This window comes from Lemur catta, chromosome 17 (genome assembly GCF_020740605.2).
Source record: "Lemur catta isolate mLemCat1 chromosome 17, mLemCat1.pri, whole genome shotgun sequence".
Lineage (NCBI taxonomy): Eukaryota > Metazoa > Chordata > Mammalia > Primates > Lemuridae > Lemur > Lemur catta.
Genome location: NC_059144.1, coordinates 30,243,355 through 30,264,118, shown reverse-complemented (window position 1 = coordinate 30,264,118; position 20,764 = coordinate 30,243,355).

Below are 20,764 nucleotides of genomic sequence, written 5' to 3'. Positions count from 1 at the left end.
CCAGGTAATCCTCCACAGCTCCCCTGCCTGCTGCCTGCTTCCTTCCTCCACCACCTCTACAAACTGGCAGGACTCATTTAACTAAGGGATGACCTCTAAAGTTTTTGAGACCCTATAACGAAAATGAGTTTTTGCAATTTTCAAGAGACAAATACATTAGTTACTGAGAGCTTGTACTGAAATCAGTAGAGCATTGAGAAAAAAATGATGGTCTTGGCAAACATCTTCGGAGATAGAAGACAGAGTTATGGACTAATATACTTTTCCATTTCACTTTTTATAGCCTGAGAAATATTGTTCTGAACAATAATATGCAATAAATAGATCAACAACAATAACAAAAATTTTAGCCCCCTTGCCTGCAGGGGGAAGACTGCTCTGATTCCTCACTGGCTGGTGTTCCAGTTCCCCTCAGGATTGGCAATGCTATTGCAAACCACAGCTCAGACAGGCTGCCTGACCCTGGCTGGCTGTCTCTCAGAGAGGCCGGATTGCAGACACTGGATAAGGCTTTCCCTCTATGTCGATGGACTTTGCCAGCTACGGCATGGCACTGAGCACTGTCTCTGCCCAGAGGTTCCTAACACTAGGCCCACATCCAACAGGGTGGATCCCTGGGCTACTGAGATCAATTAAGATGGTTCTTAATATACTTCCCTTCTCTTGACATAGTTGCTATCCAAGTTCTTTGGGGGCCGGTCCTGGATAATAGCTCAGTCCTACTAGCCTCAATCTTACTCCTTACTGAAAACTCACCACCTTTTACGGTATGTCCCTTGACTGAGCTAAAGCTGCCCACACGATGGCTGCGACTGAGTGTGGAATTCACACTTGCTACTTCCATTCCTGATGTGAAGCATCTTAGCCATCACCATTGCTTCTACGAGTCTGAGATAGGTCTGAGAATAGTAGTGCATCATTAATACCCATGATAAGTTGTTAGAAAATTAATCCTGGGCAGAGTTCCAGAGAGTTCACATTCAAACTATGGCCCTATGGCCAAGGAAATGCTTCAGAAAGGTAAGACAGTGCCTATTTTTTGTGGGTGATCCCCAATTTTACATAAGTGGGTGGCAACTATTTGATCATTCAATGCGTTACCTCCTCTTTGGCTAAATTCAAAAATAAATTTCAGCCTTATGTAAATGTGTATCAGTTATCTATTCCTGCATGATAAATCATCCTAAAATTTAGTAGCTTAAAACAACAATTATATATTTAGTTCGTGAATATGCAATTTGGGAGGGTCTGGTGGGGATGGCTCATCTCTGCTCCATGTGGCTCAGCTGAGGGCTAGAGGAAAAGGCTAACTCATGTGGCTGGCTCAAGTTTGCTGGATGTGGCCAGGGAGCTTAGCTGGCCTTGTGGGCTAGGAGATGTCCCTCTCAAAGCAGTCTGACCACGGGCTGTTTGGTAAACATCCCAGATGTCCTGAAGTCCACAGCATTTTTATGACCTAGCCTCAGAAGTCACCTAGCATTTGCTTTCATTTTACTTTATTCGTTGACACAGTTAAAGGGTCCCATTCAGTTTCAAGGAAATGGGACATGATCTTCACCTCTTAAGGACATTGGCAAAGTATCAAGATTCTAGAACATGTGGGATGGAAGATATTGTTGATGCCATCTATGACAATCCAATATACAACACAATCTGCACAAAACTCAAATGATTTTGGATAGAGTTTGTTCAAACCAAAGCAAAAACTTTGGCTCATAAAAGGATATGGGTCACAAACAGGTATTCCCATGAGTAGTATTTGTTCAAATGCTTTCAAACATTCAGGCAGAGATAGGGGTTTTCTTCTTTCAAGATTTACTAAAATTGCTAAAGAAAAATGCTCGATTTTTGAGGGCTACAAGATACACTTAAAGAAATGTGAATCATAACTCAAATTTTCATTAAAATAATAAAAGGTAATATAAAGACTTATTTGAACAGGGTGAGCAATTCACAATATGCTTCAGTTCGAGGGTACCCAAGGAAGGCGTGAAGGAAAATAGAAAGAAAAGAAAGTAGATAGAAAATGTAAAGAAAGAAAAACTATGTAGCAAGCAAAAAGCAGACAAAGGTAACAAGAGAATAGGGCAAGCTGTGCAATTGTATCAGCATAACATGAGGTTTCTCCATATAGTTTTGCCAGCAGCAGCAGATTTCAGGCACCAGACCTCCAACACACCCTTATAACACACCTCCTTTCCTTCCCACAAACCTGATTTCCTATCATTCTGAGCAAGGAGAAGCAGACAGCCAGTAGCAATCCCTTCTGTTGTTTAGTGAAGTGAGCTTAGTGACATCAACCCTAGTAGTGGTTTCAAAGACTTGAGGAAATGAAAAGTAACTTTGTATTGAAACATGATTAGAGGAAGAAGATACCTGGTTGAGGTCCAATATCCACCCACTGCAGGAAGAGTACTCATTGGCCCTAAATGCTTGGGTAGGCCGTGTCTATGTGTAACAAACTAGTTTTGCTTTTACTTTGAGTAACGTGGGGAACCAAGGTACGGTTTTCAGCAGAGAGGGCTGGATCTAGCTCAAGGTTCAAAGGAATTACTCTGCTGTGTGAGGAACAGACTGTCATCAAGTGGTACAGTTGAAGGGAGTAGCAAGGCGTAAGGTGGAAGCAGGACCACTACTTAGCAAGCTTTTGCAATAATCCAGGCAACAAGGTGATAGGGTTTAGAAAAGGAAGGTAGCATGGCCTTAGTGAGAAATGGTTGGAGTCAGGATTGTCTGATATTGTTGAAAATACACATTATATTAGCTTTTGTTAGTATTGCTTGATTTGATCTTTCGAGGAATTTTGTCCCCAAATACCAACAGTGGGGGAAAATTCAATATCGGCTTAAAGAGTGAGCTAAGTAGTGTTTCTCAGACTTCACTTTACCTGCAAATCGCCTGAGGATCTTGTTAAAATGCAGATTCTGGGTGAGGAGGCCCTAGATGGGGCCTGAGATTCTGCATTTCTAAGCCCCCAAAAGATGCTCATGGTCCTGAGACCAAAAATATGAAAGGGAAACTTGCTAAATAGCAGGTGGCCATGTAGAATCTTGAGCCTCTGGAGTACATACTAAAGATCTCCTATCCATTGCGACATCCTCCAGAGTTTCTGAGGATCCATCATGAGAATGTTCTACTGCTGTTCTTTGCAGTTTGGCAAGTAAATCGATGTGGATATCGACTGGTATGCATTTCTGTCTTGTTCCTTTTAAAGACTGATTTTTCAATTTAAAGATGCCTATCTATGCAAAGGCTTCTTACACAAATTAGTAGCAATAAGTTACACTGGTTGAGCATGCATAAAATCGTACAACATGGCAAATTCAGAACTATGCATACATATTTAACTCTTAAAGATCATGACAAAAATGTGAAGTCAGAGCTCATTAAATTAGAGGCTGATTTAACCAAATGATTGTGCAGCTATTACACAGGTGTTCCATTTCAGAAAGTATTAGAGCATTTTGCCGGGGGGCCTCAAAGCTAATTTCTAACCTAGACTAATCATGCCAGGAATAATGACCTGCCGTTACTGCCTTGTGAATCAGACCCTATGATATTTAAAATAATTAAGATCAAAGCCTAAGTAGAAGGTCACTGAATTCACCAGTCATAAAACGTTAGTACAAAACCGAAGGCTGTACTTGTTTGCTCAACAATCTTCAGCACTCAAGTTATAAAACAGTGTTAAGAGGGACACAAACATCATCTTCAAAAATGTTGCTCCCCCCAAAAGGGACTGCCAGAGAGCAAGTCTCTCAGTGAAATGGTTATTCAAAACAAAAGTGGTATTCAAAAGCCACTAGAAGTTTGAAAAGACCAGGTAACTTCAGGGATGGGTTGATGGGCTCTATAAGCTTGCTGGCTGCAATCTCAAGATGTGAACTGGAATGAAGACTTGCTTCCCACTTGTAGGCGGTTGGAAAGAAGTGTGAAATGAATTGGTTTGTCCGGGCTGAGTTCCCAGGAAAAGGGTGTCTTTCATACCAAAAGCTCCCACCCAAACTGGCAGGGTGCTTCCAGCCAAAGATTTAGACAGTCAAATAAGTGCTAATTGAGTTAGAGGTTTGGTTAGGAAGTGGGTTGACAATTAAGTTCAGCTAAGGCCCTTTAATGGCCCAACTACCAGCCTTGAGAGGCTTTGGGATAGCACAGCAAACCAGAAGAAGGCTTCCTAATCCACTATAAGACTTTGATGGAAATTCCTAATCTTTGGCTGGAACAAGTGTGAGACAGCATAGAGAGAAGTGGCCTCGGGTAATAGTGGCACAGGAAGTCACGAAGTTGATACTGAGGACCTATCTGTTCACAAGATTCCACCAGAGATACAAGTCTGCAGAGCCACAATGGGGAGCTCCAAGAAAAAGCAGCATTTCATTTTCCAAAGAGGACAACACTCGTCAATAGCTTTATACTGCTGTTTTCTGTGGCCAGTTCCCAGCAAGTTTTATTAACAAAGTATTAAAAAAAAGAAGTATTTTTATTTAACAAACACTTTCATGGGGCTTTCCTATTGCCAGTCTTAGCATTGCTTTGTAAATGTTACCTCACTTATATACCTCATAACAGCCCTCTAAGATGAGTAACATTACGATCCTCACTGTCCAAACAGAGAAACTGAGGCACAGAGAAGCTCAAGAACTAATAAGTGACACACCTGGGATTCAGAGATGGTGGTGGGGCATCTGGGTGAAAAAGAGATAAAGAGAACATTACAGGAGAAGAAAGGAAGCAAATATTTGTTATTCTGTTTGGAAGAAAGGAAGATGTACAAAAATCCAAGAGATAATTTAATAGGCCTCTTCACTGCCCCTTTCCCACAAGTGCCAAAATGAAAGCCTATTAATAAAGCTTAAAACTAAAATTTAGTGCAGATAAAAGCAGGTCCTCATTACCCAACATATAATTAACTGGGGAATTCACAGCTGTGGGACATGACCGGCAAGGATGGGGCTTGCCGATTCAGGCTGCTGACTTTCAAACAAGGTGTTAAAACCAAGCAACCAGATCTCTTCATTTGCAAGTTGTAGCTTTGGCCACTCTGCTGTAGATGGTGGTGAGAAGTCTAAACTTGGCAAACAGATCCTAAGTGGCTATGGGTTAAGGCAACTGGATGTCAAGTGTGTGCCCCCCACCACCCCAAGTGTAAACGTGTCCTTCCCAAGTTCCCTCCTTCCCCTTCTCCTAGGAGACGACTGTTCAGTCTTCCACCACTCACAAACCATTACAGTAATTTCTAGCTTTTCACTCCCTTCCAACCTTTTATAAAATTCCCTCTCCACAAAGCCTCATGACACCTAACTCCATCATTCCCTCATTCTCTGTTCCACTGCAGGGTTGGTACCTCCTGGCTCCTAGAATATTCCCCTCATCCACTGAAGACTTTGGGACTGGGATAGCAATCTTCTTATAGCACCATAGCTCTTGCCAATTGGCAACATCTGAGTAGACAACACAGCCATTATCAGGTACCCATGATGCTCTATCTGCCTAAATCCAATGACTAAAATTTTCTACTACCTTTTGCTAATCTATTTCTATGGCCACATCTTGAATTTCAGGATTGTTCCACTTCTAAATTTTTAATTCCAAATACCCTTCTCTTCTGAGCACATTCTTCCATCTTCCTCCCTCATTCACTGGTTTTTCCTTTCAACTTCTAACTTACCTATTAATTCCTTATTGCTCTGTCCTTTTACTGCACCTCCAAAGCCTACATCAATCCAACCATATGCTTTCTCTCCTTTTATTCCCAGGAAGTGAAATACTGGTGAAAAAATTCCATGCAACTTTGCAGATTGGTGACACTGGTGAAAAGTACAAGACTTTGGAAAGAGATCTATAGAATTATACAATTTCCAGGAAACATGATTTAATCCCTGGCCTCTGGCAAAAGTGACTAATTAGCTCAAGACCCCCTACCTCAGTGCCAAAGCTCATGGGAAGTCAGGCTTAGCCCAGGTGGATAACAGCATTAGGCTTCAGATAACTTGGGCACAGTCCAAACTCTCTTCTACAATAAACTCTCAGGTTTAACCAAATTATTTTACAGTTCTAAAATTTTATTGTATGCAATGCCATGTAAAGTTAGTGACATTCAGGAATCTTGTTTGCATTTTAGTGGCATTTGTTTGAAAAGAGTTTACCAATACTGCTAGGGAATGTGCTTAATGTTGGGCCCAAAGACCGTAATGAAGTGGAGGTGAGATACATGCGCTGCATAGCCACAGGCCTATTTCACAGCTTCAGAGGCTTTGGGAGAAGCCTGCAGGCTTCCAGTTCAAAAATCCTTTTACTTAACAATATCACTTAAAATAACAAAAACAAAACAACACAAAAATGCTTCTGGGGCAATATCAATTACTAGCTGTCTCTTTCCAAAATCATCTTAAATTTCAAATCTAGCTGCTTTTGGACTCCACTAAATAGGCCATAGTAGTAGCTCATGTATCTGCCATCAGCCTACCTTAGTAATTTTTTTCACATAATGGAAAATTTCCACTTTTTAATATCATTAAAAGGTATATCCCTTAGCCATCTTTTAAAAATTGATTAAATTCTTCCCTGACATCTTAAGGATAATGTACAAATAGCATGGTACTATTTCTTGAATTTGGAGAATGCCCTTATTAAAACTCAATTGTAGGACTTACAGCATCCAATTAACTGCTCAATAATTCTTTATTCCTTCTGGTTTTTGTCTTTATTCCCAAAGTTCACGTGGCTAGAAAAATGTCCTACCAGATAAATTTGTTGCCAAATCACCAAAAACATGTGCTATTATCTCAGCGATATCAAGAGGTTAAACAATAGCCTCTAAACATTTCCCTGAGAGTTGTTCCTATCCAGTAAACACCAGAGTCTCTGAAATCTATGGACAGTAACATATTCTACTCAAAAATATAAAAAAATTAGTCGTGTAATCTTTAACCCTTCCTATATCACTTCTGGTTTCAAACTAAGGACCACGTTGCTCAATCCCAGACTGGCCTTGGTGACTTTACGTGGATTTGTTCGCAGGGTCTGGTGAGTAGGATGGGGCAAGGTGGAATGACTTTGCCACTCTGGGTTTCAGTCAACTCAGTTCTCAACTGAGAGTGAGCCCTCCCCACTCTACAGATTCCAGAGTCACGTGATTCCGGTGCCGGGGTACAGATGAAAAGCACTTCGAACAGCGGAACAAGCTTTACCAATGAAAGAGCAGAGCTGGCTGAGGCCAGGAGAGGTCTTGGCGAGTGGCAGGAGCATCATTCCCATTGTACAACTTCTAACCTCACCTAACATGTGTCAAGTACTCAGTAAACATTTCAAATGAACAAATGAATGAATAAATCAACAAAGGAGCCCACTTGGATATTGCTATAAAGGACTTAATATAAAATAATTTTGCCCCTAAAGCTGGAAAATTCCTTTAAAAAAAAAACTGGGCTGGGCATGGTGGCTCCTGTCTGTAATCCTAGCACTCTGGGAAGCCGAGGCGGATGAATCGTTTGAGCTCAGGAGTTTGAGACCAGCCTGAGCAAGAGCGAGACCCCGTCTCTACTAAAAACATAGAAAGAAATTATCTGGACAACTAAAAATATATATAGAAAAAATTAGCCAGGCATGGTGGCACATGCCTGTAGTCCCAGCTACTCGGGAAGCTGAGGCAGGAGGATTGCTTGAGCCCGGGAGTTTGAGGTTGACGCCACAGCACTCTAACCCAGGCAACAGAGTGAGACTCTGTCTCAAAAAAAAAAAAAACTGAAGCAAATCTCATTTGGTCATCAGAAACCTCCTTGGAAAGCAGAGTGGCAAACTGGACATCAGGCCCACGGAATTTTCCTTAGGAAGTTGGTCAAACAATTGAAATCGTGAGCTCCACAAGTCAACAGGCTAACTAACTTTCAGAGAGAAAGTAATTTTAAAAACTAAGTTCAGGCTCATTTATGTGAAAGCCTAGTTTACTTATCAAGTTAACCCTGCAGACATAATACTATATGTACTATTAATTACAGATAGTCTTCAAATATTAAAAAGAGGAAATATAAAACAATGTTTACCATGTCATGTGAGAAATTACTGAAGGGACTGGGAAGGTTTAACTTTAAAAAAAAAGAATAATTTTAAAAAATAACAAGAGATATATGGAAACACAGTCTCCAAATTCATCTCTTTTAATGCAAAAAAGAAATAGAATTATTTTAATTAGATCCAGGAGCAACAAGTGAATATCAGGCGCAGATTTTAAAGAAGACTGTGTTAACTGCTGGAACTGCCTAGGAACGAGACAGTCCTCTTTGGAGAAGTCACTTTCCTTTCATGGTATCAAATCACACGGGAAAAAGCAGCAGCCAGGTGGGTTTTCGTAAGACACCGGACCTGTAGACTTTCCTTCAAAGCACTTGTAAGACCTTCTCCCCGCTTATGACTCAGAAAATGAAGAGGACCAAAGTGAGGAGCTAGACAAATGATGCTCACACATCCACAGAGTACACGGCACAGACATTTCTTCGTTATTTAAACCTCACAGGTGAGCATCAGGTGGCACACACGACAGGAACACAGCTCTCCAGAAGGCTCCGGATCTGCAGTTCGTGGCACACAAAACTGGACCCCTTCTTGGCCCTAAGCACAGTAAATACTTACTGAATTAAAACACGGACAGAAATCAAAGGCAGGCAGAGTGAAATGATGAGAACTTCCCACCCAGACATTTCTAAATATGCCAGAGAAACTTTCAACCACATGTTAGAACTTTATAAATTATGTGTAAACATGACCTCTGAAAAAATGCCAGGGTTGATGCAGCTGAGAGAGTGACCTCTTTCGTGAATCATAGCTGGGACAGTCATTTGTGAAGTCTGCATGCAGTTTTCCACGTATTTTCCAAAATAAGTGGTGTAGTGAATACACACACAGTCCGGGCTCACTCCTACCTGCTTCCTACCTCCCACTACACTTCGTTTTCCTTATATAATTCTTTGCCTTGGTTCAGGATGTCCCATCCCATCTTTCTCATGCTTTTTTTTTTTTTTCTCCTCATCCTTCACTCCTGAAACTTTCATAAATCATCTATGGCATTCTGCTGGGAATTTATAAAAGAAAAAAGAGGGCAAAATGCTACCCACTACTTTATGCTAATTTTGATTTCTGCCTCTGATATATTGACTCTGACAAATGGAAGAGAAATGGGCAGGTCAAGTGAAAATGTCTGGGCTTTCTTGCCTGAAATATTGTCCTGATAATATAAATAACTAAAATTTATGGAGCAAAGACTTTTTTAGGCAATTCTATCTATAATCTGTGTGCTATTAGGATCTCTATTTTAAAGAAGAGGAAACTTTCCCAAAGTCAAACTACATCCATCCACTCTACATCTAATTGTTATATTACCTTTCAATCATCCCACAATAGTTTAAAACTCAGATTTCTCTCTGGCTCCTCCCATTTCATTGTCTTTTCTATATAAATGATGGGTAAGTCTTGTTTTTTCCACTCTTTTAGGGACCCTCCCCTCTTTGCAAGTCTACCACCAGGCCTGCTCAAAACATGGCAATAACTTCCTGTGGACTCTAGAATAGAAATCCTTTTTTTAAAAAAACTGTTCTCTGGGATCATCAACATTATCATCCCATCACAATTCAAGAGTTACTGCCCACCATTTTTCTTGGATTTGGTTGAACAGATTTTGTGAGCATGGAGTAGAGATGCATGGCCTGACAAGGTCTTTTTAATATTGTTTTGGGTGGTTTTTTTAATGGATTCACAAATTTATTTGGATAAACAGACAACAAAAGGGAATATTTGAGATGAAGACTGGCTCCATACATCTGGGATCCAAAGCAACCTACTCACTCTCTCCAGAACATTCCTCCCACTCTCAGCCTGCCTATCACTGCTTCTTTCCTCTCACTGAAGGCGATGGAGTTGTCGGCCATCGTTCAAAGCCCATGTGACACTGTCACTGACCCTCCAAGTACGAACCCTTCCTTCTTCCTCTCACACTCACTGAGAGTCCTACTTACTTGCTCAGAGTTTATACGTATTGAAATTATCAGCAAATCTTTTCCTATTCTTGATGATAAACTTAAAGGGGAGCTAGATCAGGTCTTCAGACTTTTTCTGTCTGTTCTTTACATACCAGTGGGTGTTATTGAATAAATAATTTAAAACATCTAGGGGATAAATTGCCGTTTGGTATGGAGTAGTATAAAACTTAGAATTTATTTCTAAAAACACAACTATAGTCTCTTCAATTCTAGTATTCAGAAACTATACTTTTCATTTTTTATGTCAATACCAATTTTGAATATTCTTTTCTGCAAATCACAAAAAAAGTCTTGGAAATTTCAGTGTTTCACATTACTCACAATAGCCACTGAAAATTTCTCTGTCAGATCACATCCCTTGACTTTGGGTTCAGAAATAAGGGCTGACATAGCGTAGCAGGGCGTGTTTACTGGGGGAACCACACAGCTCATGCTTCCTGTTTCCTGCTTCAGTACAGCACAGAAGCCCCCGACAAACAAGCAAAATTCCTCATGATTCTTCCAGGCCTCTATCCAGTATAACCAACTTTCTGTCATAATTAGACATTGCCCAGAATGAGACCAGGAATCATGCTGTCAGGGCATTCACAATTCCTAATCTATCACAAGAATTCCCATCTGAAGAAGGGGGCATTTCACCTTTGGTTAGAACTACCAGCCACTCTGAGGCTCCCAGAGCATAATGCTTGCATTTCAAAGGCAGAGATCAAACATCCATCCCTCCTCCAACTCTCTTGCCTCTCTTCCTCAGACCTCTCTCTTCTTCCCCTGCCTCCCTCCCTCCCTCAAGGATGCTCCCAGATCCTGTTAAGGCATTTAAGGAATAACTTTTTGTCCAGCCCCAGAAGTTACAGGTAAGGAGCAGAAATAGCATGAGATGGGAGAGAGTTGGAGGAAACAGTCTTAATCCTCCCCAAATCACAGAGAACATGTAACGTGCCCTGAGGTACAGTTTACAGAGACTACCTAAACAAAGGTTTTAATATAAGATCTGAAGAGAAACAGGTTCCTTGATAATTGAATGGTAAATATGAGGAAAGAAAAAATAAAATGAATAAATTTAACATACCATGACAGTAGTTTCAACTCTGACAAAAGGTCTGTACTTGTACGGAGAGAGTTTCTATAATAACCTGAATTTTATTTAATTTTTTTGCATATTTACAGAGGGATGATGATCAGAGGTAGCCTTCTAAGGTTTTGGATGCTATATTCTGTGGTTTGGCATTAAGGGGATGTTTGTACCTGCTTTGATCTCACCTAATTACCACCAAAGTTAATAGAATTCAAAAATTTATTCAAGAATATCATAATGAAGCAATATTCCTGGATATTGTTCAAAGGGGCTGATGATCCATTTATAATATTCTAGTAATAAAAGCTATTATTAACTGAATAGTGTAGGCCAGGTACAGGCTAAGCCTGTTCTATGTATTACCCTGTCTAATCACCCAATCAACCGTATGATGTAATAGAATCATTACCATCCATATTTTACAGATGAGGAAACCAAGGCACTGGAAGTGAAGTAAATTGCCCAAAGTTGCTGAGCAGAAAGCGTTAGTGCTAGAATCCAACCCAATCAGAATTCAGAGCCACCATGCATAACTAGTGTGTTATGCACCATTCTCAAACAGAAATTACTCAGTGTTTAAAAATATGGAGCTATCATCATGCCCGCTTCTGGTGAGGCTTGGAGCAAAAAAGTATTCTCATATCACGTGCAGAAATGTCACTTGATGCAGTGATATCTAAAAGTAATGTGGCAATGCTTACTAAAATTAATAGTGAACACAGCCTTTGATCCTGCCACCTTGCTCCTGGAGTTAATGCTGTGAGTGTAAAAGCATAATATGAACAAGGGCATAATATGAATTCTAATCCACAAGGTGAAGTGTTGAATCAACTGTGCTATAGCCATACCATGGAATACTACACAGCCATTAAAAAGAATGGGGTAGATCTACTCAGTCAGTTCACCTGCAGAAATTGAGAGAAAATCAAAATGTTATATCTCATTAAAAAAAAAAACGATTAGAAATTTTAGGGCAGGGCAGTGAGACAATTCTGTACAATAATGTAATGGTGGATGCACATCTTTATACATTTGTTAATCCCCATAAGTATACACACAGAGTAAACCCTAATGTAAACTGTGGACTTTAGTTAATAGTAATGTATCAAGACTGCCTCATGAATTGTAACAAATGTACCACACTAGTGCAAGATGTTAATGCTAGGGAAGCTGGGGAGGATGCTGCCAGGACACGTGGAAACTTTCTGTACTTGAACTTGTAAGCCTAAAACTGCTCCAAAAAATAAAGTCTATTAATTAAGCAAAATTATTAGAGACTACTACATATATGCACACACATATATTTGAATATAAATTTAAATATAATATATATAATTATGTATAATATATAATATTTAAATATATAAAAATATGTGTTATATATAATATATAAATATATATACACACATATATATTTGAATATAAATTTAAATATAATAAGCATAGAAAAAAATGTAAGTTAAGCTTACTTGTAGGGATTAAGGGAACATAAGAGAATGAAAGAAAAAAAGGTTTTCTTTAAATTTTAAACTTACAGGATGAAAACAAAAGGAATAGTTATCCTATGACCTAATTTATGTAAAATTTTGTGTGTGTGTGTATGTGTGTGAAGAAAATACATAGTTGGACAAATTCAGCTGGAATTTTCTCCAGGGGCTTTTGGAATCCTTGATGTTATTACTTCATAAATGTTCTATTGAGTAGGCAAATGTTATTTTCCTCAACTCACCGTCAAACCATGACACAGGAATAGCAATTGATAAGAACCCATCACTAAATGAGAAGTTGGATCTTTAGACTGAGATCGGCACCAAGAAAAATCAAAACAATGAGTTTGAAGTTGCTAGATACAGTACGTTCAATCATATTCTGTTTTTTTCTTCATTTCAAAGCCAACACAAATATACTGAGTGTTCCACAAGATGGGCTGAGAACAACTACTGGTGTTTCAGTCAGTATCAACTATATATTTCTTTGCAATAGGTTTCCTTCAAACAGGATGTTAAGATCTTAGGTGGGGGAAGTCTACATCATACACATATACCACCAACGCACCAAAACAAAGATCCCCACCAGAAAGGAGTATAAATGTTATAATGTTATAAGTGTTATAAATGCACATTTCAGCTGTATAGATACACATATAACTTCATTGACATATTTGGAGACTGAAACCCTGAACTCCTCTGGCTGAACTGACTTAAATAATGAAACAGAAGTGCCAAAGCTCTTAAGTGTAGCATTCTCACATAGAGTTGTTGCACCAGGTTTCTCATACCTCAAGGGACAATTTCCAACCATATCCTTCAAGGTGTATTTTCCTCTAATTAAACCTAATCCCTCTTACATCCTGGTGGCCTCTAAGAGCTCGGTTTTCAAGAGTCACTATGTCGCCTGGCTGCCTTCTGAGATAGTTACAAATGCAGTCAGTCCCACCCATGCTCCGCTTGCTGAACCCTGAAAAAGATGTGAGCAGGAAGCAGGGCCTCCTCTACAGGGTTTACGTGATGAAATGCAGCTCACAATTAGTTGCCCCTGCAATTTTCACACCTGGGGCTCTTGAGCTTTGAGGGTGCAGGTGGCCTAATACGGGAGTAATTAGTTCCATGTCATTAATTATTTATATGGAGCTTATCACCCTGGGATGGCAATTTTTGTTGACTCAAAGCTGCAGGTGCACAAAGGAAAAGTGGCCGGAGAGAAAATGGTGCTCTGCGAGCTGCATATTTTCGAGGCTCCAGGAAAGGCTGTCATTCATAACAACTGCAGGGTTTTGAGAGTTGATAACTAATTTAAAATGGTGACTCACCATTGCTGCAGTTGCAAAGGTGATTCTATTTGACTCACATGAAATTCTGTTTTTAATACGTATTGGACAGGAAAATCATCTTCCCATTTTGTTGTTGTAAAGCAGGGAATGAGGAATTTAATGCCATGGCTTTATCTTTTGGATCTAATTGTTCTTGGAAAATTCAAAGTAGTTGAAATAACACCACCGGAAATTCTCCTCATTAACTCTGCCTTCAGAACTTCCAGGTGAATCTGATTTCAATGCTACTTATCAATATGTAACTGCATTCTTAACAACTAGAGTCCCTGACCCCGGCTTAAGCAACTGTTGCAACGAACTTGTCCGTGACTGACGTGATGCTTATGACTCTAAACTCATCAGCCTCCCTGCACTTTCTTACAGCAGTGCTGGTCTCTCTTCTAATTTCAGTTACTAATTTGTCCCAGTGGAGAGAGGGTAGCAAGAGAAAAAGAATTTTGTCTTCCTCACCGAGAAGATTTCTGGCTCAGGATTTTATGAAGTGTTTAGAACACAGAACTAGTTCAGATCAATTTATGTGAAACTTTAACCTTCTATAATGGTTAAAAGCACAGAGTCTCAGTGGGAGAGAATTTTTGCCATTAAGACTTTTGGTGCCTCCTCTATATCTAGGTAACATTTAAGTTTCCCTCCAATTCAGGGACTGTTCCTTCTGCATTCACTCACTATAGCAACTTAACCAGGATGCTTTAGGGAACTCTCACAGGAGTCCTTGTGCCTCACAACTCTGCATTTTCAGCAACCTCCAGATAATACTAATGATTCATGGTCACACTTTAAGTAGCAAGTTTCTGAAGCATGATGTTGAAGCAATTTCTCTCTTTTAGTTGAGTAGCCACCCCCCCAGTGTTTCCTCAAAGATTGGCTCTGTACCCCCTGATGGAAAAATGACCAACCCAATCCCACATCACCGTATCTTCCTCCATGAATTTTGTATTTCAAATTAATTTTCCACTTTTCACTTCTAATTTTTAATGTGAGAAAATTCTGGTGCAAATAAAATACATTGCACATTGAGAAGAATGAACATTTGTAGCTGGGAAAGGGGCATACTCACATTTCTCTCTGCCTCAACAGCGTGGAAAGGTTGCTTTAACATCCTGTGTGTCAGAGGTTCTCAAAGTGAGAGCTCCCTATATAAGCGTCAGCATCTCTTGGGAGCTTGTTAGATATGCAAATTCTCAGCCCCACCCTAGAGATCTTTAGAATAAGAAACTCTGAGGTGGGGCCCAGGAATCTAGTTTAACAAGCCCTACAGGTGATTCCAATGTAAGCTAAAGATTGAGAACGACTGGTACCTACATTACTCAGTCAAAAATCTAAAGATTTTTGCATTTATTCAATTCATCTAGAATCATGAATGGTAATAGTATAAAAATTTAACTCTGGTTTGAAGTTTGAAGAGTTCATCTGTACTTTGCCATACACTAGTTTGGGTCTATTTCAAACACTTGTGCAACCCTATCAAGGCTTGAGGTTTGAGTCTCTCATTAGTAAGGTAACTACATAATTTATCATTTAAAACAGAAACTCTTGTGAGTAATAGGAGGTGCTATTATAATTATGCAGGGATGACAAGTGTAAATGGGGACTACACTAGGCAAACTGAAACATATGGAGATTTTACTCTTTAAGAAAATAAAGATTGGTTTTAACAAGACAGAGATAACTCAAGTGCTTTCCAGGGCTAAATGTTTTTATAACATGAATCCTAAAATGTTTAAGCAGAAACTCATGACTGGTGTCTTTTTTCAAAAGTCCAAATCTGAAGAGGAATCAATGTACTTCTCAATTGTATCGTTACATTTTTAATTGTCTTGCTTAACTTAGAAGAGTATTTGAAGCTCTAGGATATCATCCTGGAGTACAGAATGATTAATGTAAAAGTTGTAAGAATCAAAATAGAGTCACTAATATTTAGAAAACATGACAAATAGAGCCTTTACCTCCTTAACTGCACATAATTTATTATGAGACATGTATTCTCATTACAAGGCTTTATTCCCAAATAAATAAATTTTCTTTTACAGAGCCTCTCGCTGTTTGTTATTTAGGTTGACGAGGGTAAAGTTTAAAAATCCAAAAATCTCAAACGCCTAGCTACAAAAAGAATGCCACCTCAGCATCTAAAATATCCCACTAACCATGTGTTAGTTTGACTTATTCAGAAATAGCAAAGAGAACAATTTGGTCAAAGAGTGTTGTGTTTGTGTCTGGTTAGAGGTTTCTGGGTTGTTTTTTTTTTTCCTGTTAAATAAATAGGAGCTATGTGATATCTTAAAAGGTGAGGGTATTGTTATGCTCAATATGATGATGTGTGTCCGTGAGACATTATCTGGTCAAAAGCCTCTGCAGAGAAAATTCCTTTTTCTTTTTCCTCTAATATTTTTATCAATGGAAGATTTCTTCCTGCAGGTAAAAAGTACAAGATCACATTTAAGAAAGCAGTAAAGCTCTAAAAAATGATGACATAAAGCTGTGTATGTATGTATGTAAACAATCATTTTCTTTAAAAAATGTTTAGAAATAGTCTTAGTGGTTTGGAGAAAAAAAAAGGCTAAGGAACAATGTCACTCTTGGCTTTCTTGAGAAAGAAGGTTAACATGCAGGGGAAGAAAGAGGTAGATAGGACCTCATTACATCATTAGGCAGATCTACAGCCGATGGAAGCTTCCCACAAGAAGTCAAATTTTAGTGGTATGTCAGGAAGAACTTTCTAACATCTGGAACTACGCAATCACATCATGCCTTGTTTTGGAAAATTGTAATGCTCTACAGGGGCACTCAGCAAAAGCCAGATAGCCACCTGAGCCTATTGCAGAAGACATGGAAAATCTAGAACCTCTCACTCCAAAGTACCCAGCAAAAGTTGGTAGGCTTCCTTGATGCAATAACAGCCCCCAAATAAATAGAGAATGCTAAACCAAATATCAGGTGAACTAAATAGAGCTGAAAATCCATGCCTCATCTCTACAACCCATATTCCTTTGTGAGCGAAACAAAGTCCACAGTTTTGTGACTCAAACGTTTTCAGAATGCCTTGTTGGGAAGGATTCTGGATAAAAAAGCAAGAATATGAATAGGCCAAAAGCAACCATTGAAATGAGTCACCTGATATGTATACTGTGGAGCAACATATTTTCAAAAAAATCTCATTAAGATTCCTTGTGATTTATAATTTGTGACAATTCAAACACAGCTTTGTTTATGTCTTTACAGTTTACTTTCCCATTATCTATAGAAAATAGATTGATTAAGCAAATGGATGATGTAAACAAGGATGAAAGTGGGGGATGTTTAAATTTACTTAAGAGAACAAATTGTTTTCAAACACATTTACAACTACCCCAGTGCACACAGAGTGTGTTAATTATGAATGATCCTTATCTATTCATTCAAGTAGGTCTGGCAGAGTGTTTTTTGCAGTGTCTTAGTAGCCTGTTTACTATTACCTTGTATATTATGTATTACTTAAAGCATTAAAACTGCATTTCTCCAAAAATATTCCTAGATGCTGATTTTTCACAGTCATACTGACCACCTCACAACTATTGCACATTAGAAAGATTATCCTCTCTAACAAATATCTGCATAATGAGGCATACTTCTGTAATATAAAGGTATTTTTTGATAAAAATCATTTCAGAAAAAAATTAGCAGACTCACCTACACACAAATTCAATCATTTCTAATTGTACTACCTTTATAATAGAAATACAGTATAGGTTATTAATCAACTTCCTCAGGATCCAGAAGAAATCTAAATCCTTTATATAAGTGTATGTGAGAGTGTGAGTTTGTGAACATATGTATGTAAGTTTGTGTAGGGGGGGGTGTTATTTAACAGGACTATTGTGTTGTCTTGCATTTACCAAATATTAATTGAATGCCTTTGTATGTCAGGCACTTCAAGGTACTCCACTGAAAACAAAACAAAACACAATAAAAAAAAAATTCCTGGACTTAAAGAATCTATATTCTAGTTGGGGGAGACAGACAATAAACAGTAATGATAATTATCAGGTAAGTGCTTTGGAATATGGAAAAAGTAGAGCCAGACATGGGTTGTCAGTGATGTTAGGAGTCTGGGTAGGGGACAGGTTGTAATTTTAAAATGTGTGATCCAGACAGATTCAATTAAGAAGCCAGAATTTGAACAAAGATTGGAAGATGGTGAGAAATTTCACCATGTGCATATCTGAAGAAAGAGCGATCCAGGCAGAGGAAAGATTCTAGTATACTCAAGACATAGCAAGGGGGCCAGTGTGGTGATATGAATGAGTGGAACAAGAACAGGAGAAAACAAGGTCAGAGGCAAGGGAGTCAGATAACATAGGGCTCTGGAGGCTGGAGCAGGACTTGGGCTTTTCTCTGAGATAAATGAGTCAACAGGCAAACCAGATGACCTGGCAATTAACAGGTGAATAAGTGAAAGTCATAATTAGTTATTATTACTATATATTCTGTAGGATCTCCAAGGCAGGATTATTAGTTGATAAATTAGTAAATGGAAATGGAAATTTTGTGACTTGACAGAATTTAAAATGTCTGTTATAAATTCAAGCAAAGTCATAGCCCAACATCTTATAATGTGCTTTTTTTTAGGTGGTGATATAGATGCAATTTCCCACCTTCTTAATAACATGACAGGTCATTGGTCTTAGTGAGTGAGTGGAGTGAGAACAGGCCCTATGGATAGCTGGAGTGGCATCTCAGGAAACTGCAAGCAGTTCGGATTCCATGTGGAATGGGAGGCAATAGGTTTCTGTAAAATTGTTCATACACTTGCTTTCAGAGGAACATAAAGGATAAGACTGTGCCTGCAAGTGTGTCCTCCCATGTTTGTATTTATTTCCTTTGGTGCATTGTGATGGCCAAGGCCTAACTGACTTATCAATGTCTATATATAAGGTAATTCTGCACTCAGGGTAGACCCAAGTACAGGGTGAGCTCATCCTTACTCGTTTTGGGCTTGTCTCCACTACAGCCTACAAAGGATCCCCTTCTAAGGGGCTGCATCCCTCTGGAGCACATGTTCCCTCAAGAACACTCACTGCCAGAGTAGCTTTCCTCAAATAAACTTGCTCCTTGGATCCAAAAGAGAGCTCGAGTCTCTCATTGTACGTGTGACAAAGCCCGAGCATATCTGTTCTGCCATATTGTATCTGTCATGACACTAGTTCTGAAATTACACAAAGACCATTGCAGGGGGACAACTCCCTGTCTCTGAGTTGGCATCTGCAAAGAAATGGGACTCCTCTTGGCCAACCAGGTGGTGGCCAATGCCAGGGAATCCTTCTGACCACCGCTGCTGCCAGCTTTAAAAACTGGTGGGATCTGTTGTTCATGCGCGTTGGCAAACAACCCAGTCATCCTCTTCAGCTTTCTGAGATCCCACTTAATGCGGTCAAAGTAGTTGGCTCTTGCTAAGTCTTCTAGTAAAAAAAATTGTTCTTTGCCACTCACTTTCAGAGTTGTTTTAAGAGGCCCAAAGGAGCAGGCAAGTCAAAAAATGAGAACTCTTTTACAAACAAGGGCAAACTATCATCTCCCCGGTGTAGAGGAAAAGACCTACAGGCTATTAAGAGGACCTCCCTCTGGTTAATAGAGTATTGACCTGTGGTCTAAATCAACTTTTGTGGAAGAAAGAAAATGGGCTTTTGCAGAGGTGGGTCAGAGTGTTATAAAGCACCTTTCATTTGAAATAAATAGCAGTTGTTTCCCTTCTGCCTATGCACTGGCATGCCAACCTTCCATTCCTAGTTATCAGCAGACAATCTGACCTGGGGTTTTCCATTCTATCATACTCACTGTTGCCACCTGCTGGTAACACATCACGATTGACGTGCAGGACTGGGGAGGGGGGATAATTTTATGAGAAGCACAAATTGCAAACTCACGGCGACATCGAAAGTGTTCATTCCCTGAGAACTCAGTCTTCCTTGAGATAGAAAAAGAACAGTCAAGAAAGCAAAGGGAGAGGATCATATTCATACTCAACCTTCAAGAAGTTCTGGTATGTTTCAGTCCTATTATTCCGCCAATACAAGAGACTCAGTTACCTGCCATTGTCTTTCTCTCTGTGGAGTGTGTTAGGTGTGTATCCTCATGATCACTAGAGATGTGCTGTATGAATCTAGAGTCTTGAAGACTATAAGTTTCCAATATAATGGAACTTGACCTTAGATGGAAGGTTGCCTTTAGTTTTTCTTAAGCAAACACTCAAGGCAAAGGATAAACCCTTCTGCTTGTTTCAGGGAGTCTGGGACTCATGAGGTTCTGGCATATCACATGATTTATAAAGGAGCCCTCAGAAGTATATGGGCCCACATTTCCAGAAAAACTCAGGGTAAGCAAGTTGTTTGAAGTAAAGCAATTCTATTTTTTAAAGGCCCAAACCGAGCTATAATTTGCTATGGAATATGAAATGGAAATACAGTTCCTTAGATTTCTCCATACTCATAAACAGCCAATACCATGGTACATGTTTCCTTGAAAAATTCAGACACATTGGAAGTCACTGTGCATAGCTATACATGTTTAACTTGGAAATTTATGGTCATACAGTAGGAAAGTTTCAAATAAAAATATACCAAGTGTCAGGAAGTTCAAGAGTTAAGGTTCCCATAGCAATCTTAACACAGTCCCACAGTGCACAAATGCTACACCATAAAGAGGTTAAAAAATTTCTTCAGTATTAATGTCTAATATTGAATAAGCCCAGTATGGGCAACTTAACACTTACATGTGTTCCCATTTTGAGTTTTAGTTCATAAAGTGAGCTGTGTTTTAATATAGATATTCACATTTCATTCCCTGATCAATGCT